This window comes from Penaeus japonicus, unplaced genomic scaffold (genome assembly GCF_977035675.1).
Source record: "Penaeus japonicus unplaced genomic scaffold, GWHDUDI00000001_assembly GWHDUDI00000032, whole genome shotgun sequence".
NCBI classification, from domain to species: domain Eukaryota; kingdom Metazoa; phylum Arthropoda; class Malacostraca; order Decapoda; family Penaeidae; genus Penaeus; species Penaeus japonicus.
In genome coordinates, this window is record NW_028234434.1 from 18,876,370 (window position 1) to 18,888,869 (window position 12,500).

The following is a 12,500-nucleotide window of genomic DNA, read 5'->3' on the forward strand; positions in this document are numbered from 1 at the left end:
ATGCAATATTTACCGACTTCCAGTTGTATCAACATTGAGAGCTTATCTACACATACAGACAGACATCACACACACATGTGCACATATTCAAACATGGGTATGCTGTACACGCACACACATCGTCACGCATGCTTCTTACAAACAAACGCACACAGCCACGCATGCTTACACACCCACATGCACACACACATGCACACACACACATGCACACACACACACACACACACACACACATACACACGCGCGCACACACACACACACACACACACACACACACACACATACACACGCGCGCACACACACACACACACACACACACACATACAAACACACATACAAAATCATAAATACATATGTTTATTCCATATTCTATTCCTGCCTGAAAATGTATATATATATTTTTTTTCACTCAACTTTATTACTGAAGTTTTCAGATGACAAAAGAAACAGAAAGGGAATCTAGCGTGTTGTTAGCTAAGGTTTCAATATCACTGTGTTTATTGTCTCATGTAAAAAAAAAAAAAAAAAAAAAAAAAAAAAGGTACAGACAAGATAAAATACCAGGAATACAGGATACTCGGGTCAGAGTGGGGAAAATAACCACCAGGTTTCCACATATGTATACGATTTTTACATAAAATCACACACTTGCTCGTCTCCTGTGAGTTTATTTGTCTCTTTCTATGCATATTTCTTTGTACTTATATTTTCTATTTTCTATTTCTGTGTCTATGCTTCTGTTCTCTCTTTCTCTTTTTCTCTCTACCTCTCTTCCTTTTCTCTCTCAGTCATGATCTTCCATTAACCGAGATTTCTCTCTCTTTCTCTCTCTCTCTCTCTCTCTCTCTCTCTCTCTCTCTCTCTCTCTCTCTCTCTCTCTCTCCCTCTCTCTCTCTCTCTCTCTCTCTCTCTCTCTCTCTCTCTCTCTCTCTCTCTCTCTCTCCCTCTCTCCCCCTCTCTCTCTCTCTCTCCCTCTCCCCCACACACACTCTCACCCATCTCTCTCTCTTTCTCAATCTATACCTTCTCCCTGACTCCCTTCCTCCTTTCTGCTCTCCCTCGCTCCATCTCTTCCTCTCCCTCCTTCCTCCCTTCCTGAATCTGACGTAAAGGCTATCGGAACTCCCTTCCTAATCTCCTTAAGGGATACTTCGGAGGGAGAAGGGTTTCCTTTCCTTATTTAGAAAGGGGTAAGGGGTTAAGGGTCTTTCACCCCTTCTCCTTCGTCTTATTCTCTCTCTTATTCTTCCTATCTTTTTTTTTATTTTTTTTCTTCTTTCATCTTCTTTTTTTATTTTTTTAAATTGTTTTTCTTCTTCTTTCTTCTCCATCCTATTTTTTTTTTTTAGTGTTCTTTCTCTTCCGCCTGATCTCCCTCCCTTTCATTTCCTTACTCTTCCCTATTCTCTCTCTTATTCTCCTCCCTCCTCTTCAAAGTCTTCATTTTCTTCTTCGGTTTTCCTGCTCCTCCGATAAATTTTCTTCTTCTTCTCTTCCACCTGTTCTTCTTTCTGCTTCTACTTCTCCAATCAAATTTCCTCTTTTTCTATTTCTTTCTTCCTATTATCCTTCTTCCTCTTCTTCCCCTAATTCTGCAACTAATATCTTTTCTCCTCTTCTTTTGCTGCCATATTCTCCTCTTAATTTTCTTCTTCCCCTTCTTCTACTTCTTCCTTCTCCCCTCATTATCTTCTCCATCTTCTTTTCCTTCCTCATCTTCTTCTTATTCTTCTCCTCCCCCTCCTCTCCCTTCTCCTTTTCCTCCTCTTCCTCCTCCTCCTCCACCTTTCTCTTTGCTTTTTCCCTCTTCCTCCTCTCCCGCCTCCTCATATATCCATTTATTTATAATCTATTCATTTACTAATTTCCATAAAATTATTATTCTTCATCTTATCCCTCCTTTGGGTTCATTCACTAACAGAAAGACACGAAAAAAAAACATTGTGATAAAGAAAGGAGAACGGCAAATATAATTCCTATTGAACATAGCTATAAAAAGTATAGGGAAGAAAAAGAGGTGTATATATGAGAGAGAGAGAGAGAGAGAGAGAGAGAGAGAGAGAGAGAGAGAGAGAGAGAGAGAGAGAGAGAGAGAGATTCAAAGGAGGATGGAGAGGGAGAAGGGAGAAAAGAAAGGAGAGTTTGCAGAGAAGAATAAGAGAGAGAAAGAGAGAGTGAGTTAATGAGTGTGTGTGTGTGTGTGTGTGTGAGAGAGAGAAAGAGAGAGAGAGAGAGGAGAAGCAGGGAGAGGGAGAGGAAAAAGACAGAAGACAAGAGAAAGAAAAGAAAAGAAATATAAAAGGAAGAGAAAGAATTAAGGAAGGAGAGGGGAGAGGGTAGTGGGGAGAGGGGGTGATAATTAAAGCGCCGGGGGAGGGGGGCGGGGATAAGGAGAGAGAATTAAGACAGGGGACAGAGTATTAAAGGGAAGAGCTATAGAGAGGGAGAAGAAGAGAAGGGGAAAGAAGGGGTATGGAAAGAGATGGGAGAGGAGGAGGGTAAGAGAAGAAAAAGGAGAAGGCGAGAGGAGGGGAAAGGAAGGAGAGAAAGAGATGGTAAGAGGAGAAAAGGAGGAGAAAGAGAGGAGATAGAGAAAGGGGAAGAGGGGAAGGCAAGGAGAGAAAGAGAGAGGATAAGAGAGGAGGGGAGATAAATAAGGGGAGAAGAAGGTGAAAGGAGAGAGAATTAAAGAGACGAAAGGAAGGGAAGAGAGAAAGGGGAGATAAGTTCAGGATAGAAGGGAGGTGGGCGGTCAACGGGAGGAAGAGAGGAGGGGGGGGGAGAGAGGGTGATAAGAGGGGAGTGAATTAAACCTGGGGGGGAAAGTATAGGAGGTGGAAGGGGCAAGAGAAGGGGAGGGGAGGGGAGGGGGGAGGTGATAAGAGGGGAGTGAATTAAACCTGGGGGAAAGTATAGGGGGTGGAAGGGACAAGGGGGGGGAGGGGGGAGGGGGTCGGCATGATCCAGCAGCGAGGCTCTGACGTCATTCGTTAGGCGGGCGACATTTAGTGGGCCCTCGATGGAGTTTACAGCCGTCGAGGTGAGTGTTTCCTAGCCGGAGTTCCTGGGTTTCCTTAAGGCTCCCACATCCGTTCGCTTCTGTGAACAAATGCCGCCACCTGCTCTCCTCTTCCCCTTCCTCTCCCCCTTCCCCTCCTCTCCCCCTTCCCCTCGTCACCTTCCTCTCCTCCTCTCCCCTTCCCCTCCTCTCCTTCCTCTTCCTACCAATCTTATCCTTTTCCTGCAGTCCTGCCTTTCTTTAATAGAACTTTCTTGAGTTTCCTGATGCCTTTGTTTTAACACGCTTCCTTCATTTACTTATTTTTTTCATTTCATTCTTTTTTTAATATCTTCTTTCTCATGTCATTCTTTTTTTAACACCTTCTTCCCTTTCTTCATATTTCTACACCCTTTTTTAACGCCCTGCAATTTTATAACTTTCCATACACCCAGCATCCTCTCTTTTCCCTTTCCCTCTTTCTTTAAGCCTATCCCTTCTCCTTTTCTTTCATCTCCTATACCTTCCTTACATCCCCTCCTCGTTTTCTCCTTCATCTATCCCTCTCCCCACCCATTCACTATCCTTAATGCTTCTATTTTCGTTTCCTATTTCGAATAAACAACGCTACATGATCCTCCCCCCACTCCCCCCCCCCCTCTTTCCTCCCCTACGCAAGATTCTTACCCCCTTTCGTGAATCTAACCCCCCTTCTTCTTCCCTCGCCTCCCCCATTTTCTCTAACCCTACCCTTGTTTCCTTTATCCCTATCTTCCTTATTTTATTTTTCCCTTTTATTGTTTTACTCTTCACCCCTCTTCGACTTTTCTCATCGTTTTTCTTTCTTTTTTAAGTTTCTTGTTTTCTATCGTTTTCGCTACTTCTCTCCTTCCTATCTCTTCCCCGGACTCTTAATACCATCCCCCTACCTGGGTTTCCTCTCTTATTTTCCCCACTTCCGTTTCCTTTTCCTCCTTTGTTTCATTTCCTATACGTTGTCGCTAATTCATTCTTCTGTTGTTGTTTTTTCTTTGATTTTCTTTGATTTTATTTTTCTTCCTTTCCCCCTCCCTCTTTTTGTTTTACTCTTCTGTTCTCCTTTTCTATTCCTATCCTATTTTGATTTCCTTTACGTCCCATCCCCTTTTTTCATTTATCATGTTTTTCTTATTTCCCTCCTTTTGTTATTATCTTCCTTTACTTGATTTTCCTGAAAGTGAGAACAAGAGTAAAGTGGCCGAAATCAACCGTTTTTGAATATAAACTCTTCTTCTTATTTTCTTCCTTCCTTTGATTTTCCAAAGAATGAAAACGAAGTATGAGCAATGCAGAAAACATAGTCAATCAGATTTTCCTTCTGATAGGCCTATGGGGAAAACAACGCCCATAGAGGATGCCAACAGCTGCCCAGTGCCCACGGGGGTTGAGGGCTATATATAACCCATGGAAGGACGCTGATAGGCAGCACACGGCCTAAGGTTCATGGGCTTTTTTTGATCCTCCTGTGTTGCTTGTGTGCTGTTCCGTGCTCCTTTGACCTAGGTACTTTTATTTTTTTTATCTTTTATTTCTTTATTATTATTTTTTGAGTTTTATTAATTTCTCCCTTCCTCGGGCCACTAGATATTTTTATAATGTTTTTGGGTGGCGGCGGATATGCGGAATCATGGCTAACTGAAAAGGGTATAGTTTATTAATGTAAGTAAAAGGGTGAGACGGTTTTTTTTTTCTCTGTTTAGGTATCAATAAACGTGTACTATGTGAGATCCAAATTTTCTCATGTCTCTATAAATATCTCTACATAAGGAGAAACTTTTTTTTTTTCTAGGACCAAAACATTTTTTTGGGGAAAGAACTCATGAATAGTAGGAATACAAAAACAGTGAATAGTAACAAAGCAAAAAAATAATCTTTTGTGATAATCTTATTGGAACTCTACTTTCTCTTAACCCTTAATGAAATCTAATCTCAAACCAGGTCAGATGAGTGAACCTTGAATGTACCCATGACCGCTCGGCTAACTCTACATAGATACGCTTTTCCTTTTTACATGCAGAGTGACTCACACACAAACACACAGACATAGCATTTTCAAACTCGTGTTCTATTGTCTCGCAAAAATATGGAAGCCGATCGATTAAATGGAAAATGACAGCCTACCTCAATTCAGGGCATATGTACTTGCTATCGAAAGGGATAAATTGGGAAAAAAAACTAACGAAAGGGATAAATTGGAAAAAAAAACTATCGAAAGGGATAAATTGGAAAAAAAAAACTATCGAAAGGGATAAATTGGAAAAACTACCGAAAGGGATAAATTGGAAAAAAAAAACTACCGAAAGGGATAAATTGGAAAAACTACCGAAAGGGATAAATTGGAAAAAAAAAACTACCGAAAGGGATAAATTGGAAAAAAAAACTATCGAAAGGGATAAATTGGAAAAACTACCGAAAGGGATAAATTGGAAAAAAAACTACCGAAAGGGATAAATTGGAAAAACTACCGAAAGGGATAAATTGGAAAAAAAAACTACCGAAAGGGATAAATTGGAAAAACTACCGAAAGGGATAAATTGGAAAAAACTACCGAAAGGAATTAATTGGAAAAACTACCGAAAAGGATAAATTGGAAAAACTACCGAAAGGGATAAATTGGAAAAAATAGCGAAAGGGATAAATTGGAAAAAATAGCGAAGGGGATAAATTGGAAAAACTACCGAAAGGGATAAATTGGAAAAACTACCGAAAGGGATAAATTGGAAAAACTACCAAATGGGATAAATTGGAAAAACTACCGAAAGGGATAAATTGGAAAAACTACCGAAAGGGATAAATTGGAAAAACTACCGAAAGGGATAAATTGGAAAAACTACCGAAAGGGATAAATTGGAAAAACTACCGAAAGAGATAAATTGGAAAAAAAACTACCGAAAGGGATAAATTGGAAAAACTACCGAAAGGGATAAATTGGAAAAACTACCGAAAAGGATAAATTGGAAAAACTACCAAATGGGATAAATTGGAAAAACTACCGAAAGAGATAAATTGGAAAAACTACCGAAAAGGATAAATTGGAAAAACTACCAAATGGGATAAATTGGAAAAACTACCGAAAAGGATAAATTGGAAAAACTGCTGAAAGGGATAAATTGGAAAAACTACCGAAAGGGATAAATTGGAAAAACTGCTGAAAGGGATAAATTGGAAAAACTACCGAAAGGGATAAATTGGAAAAACTACCAAATGGGATAAATTGGAAAAACTACCGAAAGGGATAAATTGGAAAAACTACCAAATGGGATAAATTGGAAAAACTACCGAAAGGGATAAATTGAAAAAACTGCTGAAAGGGATAAATTGGAAAAACTGCTGAAAGGGATAAATTGGAAAAACTGCTGAAAGGGATAAATTGGAAAAACTACCGAAAGGGATAAATTGGAAAAACTACCGAAAGGGATAAATTGGAAAAACTACCGAAAGGGATAAATTGGGAAAACTACTGAAAGGGATAAATTGGAAAAACTACCAAATAGGATAAATTGGAAAAACTACCGAAAGGGATAAATTGGAAAAACTACCGAAAGGGATAAATTGGAAAAACTACCAAATGGGATAAATTGGAAAAACTACCGAAAGGGATAAATTGGAAAAAAAACAACCGAAAGGGATAAATTGGAAAAACTACCGAAAGGGATAAATTGGAAAAAAAACAACCGAAAGGGATAAATTGGAAAAACTACCGAAAGGGATAAATTGGAAAAAAAAATTGGGATGATAATAGCAGTGGACTGATGACGATGACCTATTACGAGTGGAATTCTCCTTGTCCATCTATCAGCTTTTGTACTGATTTCTGATGTGGAAACGCATTAGCTAGCAATCATACTTATCCGATTCCCAGAGCAGTTAAGAGCATTGATCAAGTGGGTAATACTGAGTTTTCTGTAACCAGAACTGATTTCTTAATGGGATATTGGCAGATTCCTTTCCCAGAAGGAACGGATTGCAATTCTGCTCCTGCAACACCCGAAGGTCTTCATCAATACCGTGCTTTCAAGTTCGGTCTTCGAACAGCGACTGATTTTTTTCAGAAGCTACTGTATGGTGTACGAACAAGTAATTGTGGTCGGTTGTACGGTTTAGCTTTTATTTAATTATATACACTAATGGTGGGAAGAAACATGTAAAGTTAGGGGCGCTAATTGGCAGGCTGGTTGCGGCGAACTTGACGATAATCCTCGACAAAAATCTTGTTCAAGGAAGAGTTACTTATGCCATATTGTAGGTCAAGGTCAATCAAGTTAGACCTTTGAGTGGATATGTTGAAACAATTGATAATGAATCCTTTACCGAGAGCACAACGATTAGAATGTTTTGAGGCTTCTTGGCATGACAAGACATTATAAAGAAAGAAAAAAAGGTAAGAATCGGACTTACTAAACAGATTTATTAAAGAAAAATAAAAGTAAGAATCGAACTCACTAAATAGATTTATTAAAGAAAAAAAAGTAAGAGTCGGACTTACTAAACAGATTTATTAAAGCGAAAAAAAAGTCAGAATCGGACTTACTAAACCAATTTATTAAAGAAAAAAAAAAGAGTAAGAATTGGACTTGCTAAACAGATTTATTAAAGAAAAAAAAGTAAGAATCGAACTCACTAAATAGATTTATTAAAGAAAACAAAAGTAAGAATCGAACTCACTAAATAGATTTATTAAAGATAAAAAAAAGTAAGAATCAGACTTACTAAACAGATTTATTTAAAAAAAAGAGGAAGTATCGGACTTACTAAACAGATTTATTAAAGAAAAATTGTAAGAATCGAACTACTAAACAGATTTATTACAGAAAAAAGTAAGAATCGGACTTACTAAACAGATTTATTAAAGAAAAACGTAAGAATCGAACTTACTAAACAGATTCATTAAAGAAAAAAAGAAGAATCAGACTTACTAAACAGATTTATTAAAGAAAAAAAGTAAGAATCAAACTTACTAAACAGATTTATTAAATTAAAAAGTAAGAATTGGACTTACTAAACAGATTTATTTAAAAAAAAAAGTAGGAATCGGACTTACTATACAGATTATTTAAAGAAAAAAAAGTAAGAATTGGACTTACAAAGCAGATTTATTAAAGACAAAAATAGGAATTACTAAACAAATTTTTAAAGAAAAAAAAAGCAAGAATCGGACTTACTTAACAGATTTGTTGTAAAAAATGAGGAAGAATCGGACTTACCAAACAGATTTATAAAAAAAAAAAAAAGAGGAAGAATCGGACTTACCAAACAGATTTATCAAAGAAAAAAAAGCAAGAATCGGACTTACTAAACAGATTTATTAAAAAAAAAGAAAAAAGAGGAAGAATTGGACTTACTAAACAGATTTATTTTTAAAAAAAGAGGAAGAATTGGACTTACTAAACAGATTAATTTTTAAAAAAGTAAGAATCGAACTTACTAAACAGACTTATCAGAGAAAAAAAAAGTAAGAATCGGACTTACTAAACAGATTTATTAAAAAAAAAAAAGATTTACTAAACAGATTTATTAAAGAAAAAAGTAAGAATCAGACTTACTAAACAGATTTATTAAAGAAAAAAAGTAAGAATCGAACTTACTAAACAGATTTATTAAAGAAAAAAGTAAGAATCAGACTTACTAAACATTTTTATTAAATAAAAAAGTAAGAATCGGTCTTACTAAACAGATTTATTAAAGAAAAAAAGTAAGAATCAAACTTACTAAACAGATTTATAAAAAAAAAAAGTAAGAATCAAACTTACTAAACAGATTTATTTAAAGAAAGTAAGAATCGGACTTACTAAACAGATTTATTAAAGAAAAAAGTAAGAATTGGACTTACTAAACAGATTCATTAAAGAAAAAAAGTAAGAATCGGACTTACTAAACAGATTTATTGAAGAAAAAAGAAAGAATCGGACTTACTAAACAGATTTATTAAAAAAAAAAAAAAGATTTACTAAACAGATTTCTTAAAGAAAAAAGTAAGAATCGGACTTACTAAACAGATTTATTCAAGAAAAAAGTAAGAATCGGACTTACTAAAAATATTTTTAAAGAAAAAAAGTAAGAATCAGAGTTACTAAACAGATTTGTTAAAGAAAAAGTAAGAATCGGACTTACTAAACAGATTTATTCAAGAAAAAAGTAAGAATCGGACTTACTAAACAGATTTATTAAAGAAAAAAGGAAGAATCGGACTTACTAAACAGATTTATTAAAGAAAAAAGGAAGAATCGGACTTACTAAACAGATTTGTTAAAGAAAAAAGGAAGAATCGGACTTACTAAACAGATTTATTAAAGAAAAAAGAAAGAATCGGACTTACTAAACAGATTTATTAAAGAAAAAAGGAAGAATCGGACTTACTAAACAGATTTATTAAAGAAAAAAGAAAGAATCGGACTTACTAAACAGATTTATTAAAGAAAAAAGGAAGAATCGGACTTACTAAACAGATTTATTAAAGAAAAAAGAAAGAATCGGACTTACTAAACAGATTTATTAAAGAAAAAAGGAAGAATCGGACTTACTAAACAGATTTATTGAAGTAAAAAGTAAGAATTGGACTTACTAAACAGATTTATTTTAAAAAAAAGTAAGAATCGAACTTACTATACAGATTTATTAAAGAAAAAAAAGTAAGAATTGGACTTACTAAGCAGATTTATTAAAGAAAAAAAATAGGAATCGGACTTACTAGACAGATTTTTTAAGAAAAAAAGCAAGAATCGGACTTACTTAACAGATTTGTTTTAAAGAATGAGGAAGAATCGAACTTACCAAATAGATTTATTAAAAAAAAAAAAGAAGAAGAATCGGACTTACCAAACATATTTATCAGAGAAAAAAAAAGGAAGAATCGGACTTACTAAACAGATTTATTAAAAAAAAAAAAAAAAGGAGGAAGAATTGGACTTACTAAACAGATTTATTTTTAAAAAAGAGGAAGAATCGGACTTACTCAACAGATTAATTTTTAAAAAAGTAAGAATCGAACTTACTAAACAGATTTATTTAAAAAAAAAGATTTACTAAACAGATTCATTAAAGAAAAAAGGAAGAATTGGACTTACTAAACAGATTTATTAAAGAAAAAATGTAAGAATCAAACTTACTAAACAGATTTATTAATGAAAAAAAGTAAGAATCAAACTTACTAAACAGATTTATTTAAAGAAAGTAAGAATCGGACTTACTAAACAGATTTATTAAAGAAAAAAGTAAGAATCGGACTTACTAAACAGATTTATTAAAGAAAAAAGTAAGAATCGGACTTACTAAACAGATTTATTTTTAAAAAGTATGAATCGGATTTACTAAACAGATTTATTGAAGAAAAATGGAAGAATTGGACTTACTAAACAGATTTATTGAAGAAAAAAGGAAGAATCGGACTAATTAAACAGATTTCGTAAAGAAAAAAAAGGAAGAATTCGACTTACTAAACAGATTTATTTAAAAAAAAGAAGTAAGAATCGGACTTACTAAACAGATTTATTTTAAAAAAAGGAAGAATCGGACTTACTAAACATATTTATTAAGGGTTTAAACAGATTTATTTAAAAAAAGTAAGAATCGGACTTACTAAACAGATTTATTAAAGAAAAAAGTAAGAATCGGACTTACTAAACAGATTTATTAAAGAAAAAAAGGAAGAATCGGACTTACTAAACAGATTTATTAAAGAAAAAAAATAAGAATCAGACTTACTAAACAGATTTATTAAAGAAAAAAGTAAGAATCGGACTTACTAAACAGATTGATTAAAGATAGAAGTAAGAATCGGACTTACTAAACAGATTTATTTTTAAAAAAAGTAAGAATAGGACTTACTAAACTAATTTATTAAAGAAAAATGTAAGAATCGGACTTACTAAAAAGATTTATTAAAGAAAAAAAAAGTAAGAATCGGACTTACTAAACAGATTTATCAAAAAAAGTAAGAATCGGACTTACTAAACAGATTTATTTAAAAAAAAAGTAGGAATCGGACTTACTAAACAGATTTATTTTAAAAAAGTAAGAATCGGACTTACTAAACAGATTTATTTAAAAAAAAGTAAGAATCGGACTTACTAAACAGATTTATTAAAGAAAAAAGTAAGAATCGGACTTACTAAACAGATTTATTAAAGAAAAAAGGAAGAATTGGACTTACTAAACAGATTTATTAAAGAAAAAAGGAAGAATCGAACTTACTAAATAGATTCATTAAAGAAAAAAAGGAAGAATCGCACTTACTAAACAGATTTATTAAAAAAAAAGAAAAAAGGAAGAATTGGACTTACTAAACAGATTTATTAAAGAAAAAAAAAAGTAAAAAATCGGACTTACTAAACAGATTTATTAAAGGAAAAAGTAAGAATCAAACTTACTAAACAGATTTATTAAAGAAAATTATGAACATTAGGTGCTTGGAATCGTGTGAAGCTGCTTTTCATGAGAAAGGCAATGATATTCTCATCGAGTTGTTCTCGCCTCTGCCATCTTAGATGACCCTTTTATATTGTGTGTAGATGCGAGTGATATCAGAGAGAAAAAAATATATATATGTAAGGAAGAGAAAGATAAAGGTATTGGTTACACGGCATGTCTCTTTTCGTGGAAATTCAATAGACATCGGACTTACTAAACAGATTTATTAAAGAAAAAAGGAAGAATCGGACTTATTAAACAGATTTATTAAAGGAAAAAGTAAGAATCGGACTTACTAAACAAATTTATTAAAGAAAAAAGGAAGAATCGGACTTATTAAACAGATTTACTAAAGGAAAAAGTAAGAATCGGACTTACTAAACAAATTTATTAAAGGAAAAAGGAAGAATCGGACTTACTAAACAGATTTATTCATGAAAAGTAAGAATCGTACTTACTAAACAGATTTATTAAAAAAAAAGTAAGAATCGGACTTACTAAACAGATTTATTAAAGAAAAAAAGTAAGAATCGGACTTACTAAACAGCTTTATTAAAGGAAAAAAGTAAGAATCAAACTTACTAAACAGATTTATTAAAGAAAAAAAGTAAGAATCAAACTTACTAAACAGAGTTATTAAAGAAAAGTATGAACATTAAGTGCTTGGAATCGTGTGAAGCTGCTTTCCAAGAGAAAGGCAATCATATTCTCATCGCCTGTTCTCGCCTCTGCCATCTTACATGATCCTTTTATATTGTGTGTAGATGCGAGTGATATCAGAGAGAGAGAGAGAGAGAGAGAGAGAGAGAGAGAGAGAGAGAGAGAAAGAGAGAGAGAAAAAAAAAAAAAAAAAAATATATATATATATATATATATGTGTGTGTGTGTGTGTGTGTGTGTGTGTGTGTGTGTGTGTGTGTGTGTGTGTGTGTGTTTGTAAGGAAGAGAGAGATAAAGGTATTAGTCACATTGCATGTCTCTTTTCGTGGAAATTCAATAGACATCAATAGAATCAACAATGGAAAAAGTGCGTCTCATGCTACTGCATAGGGTTTTT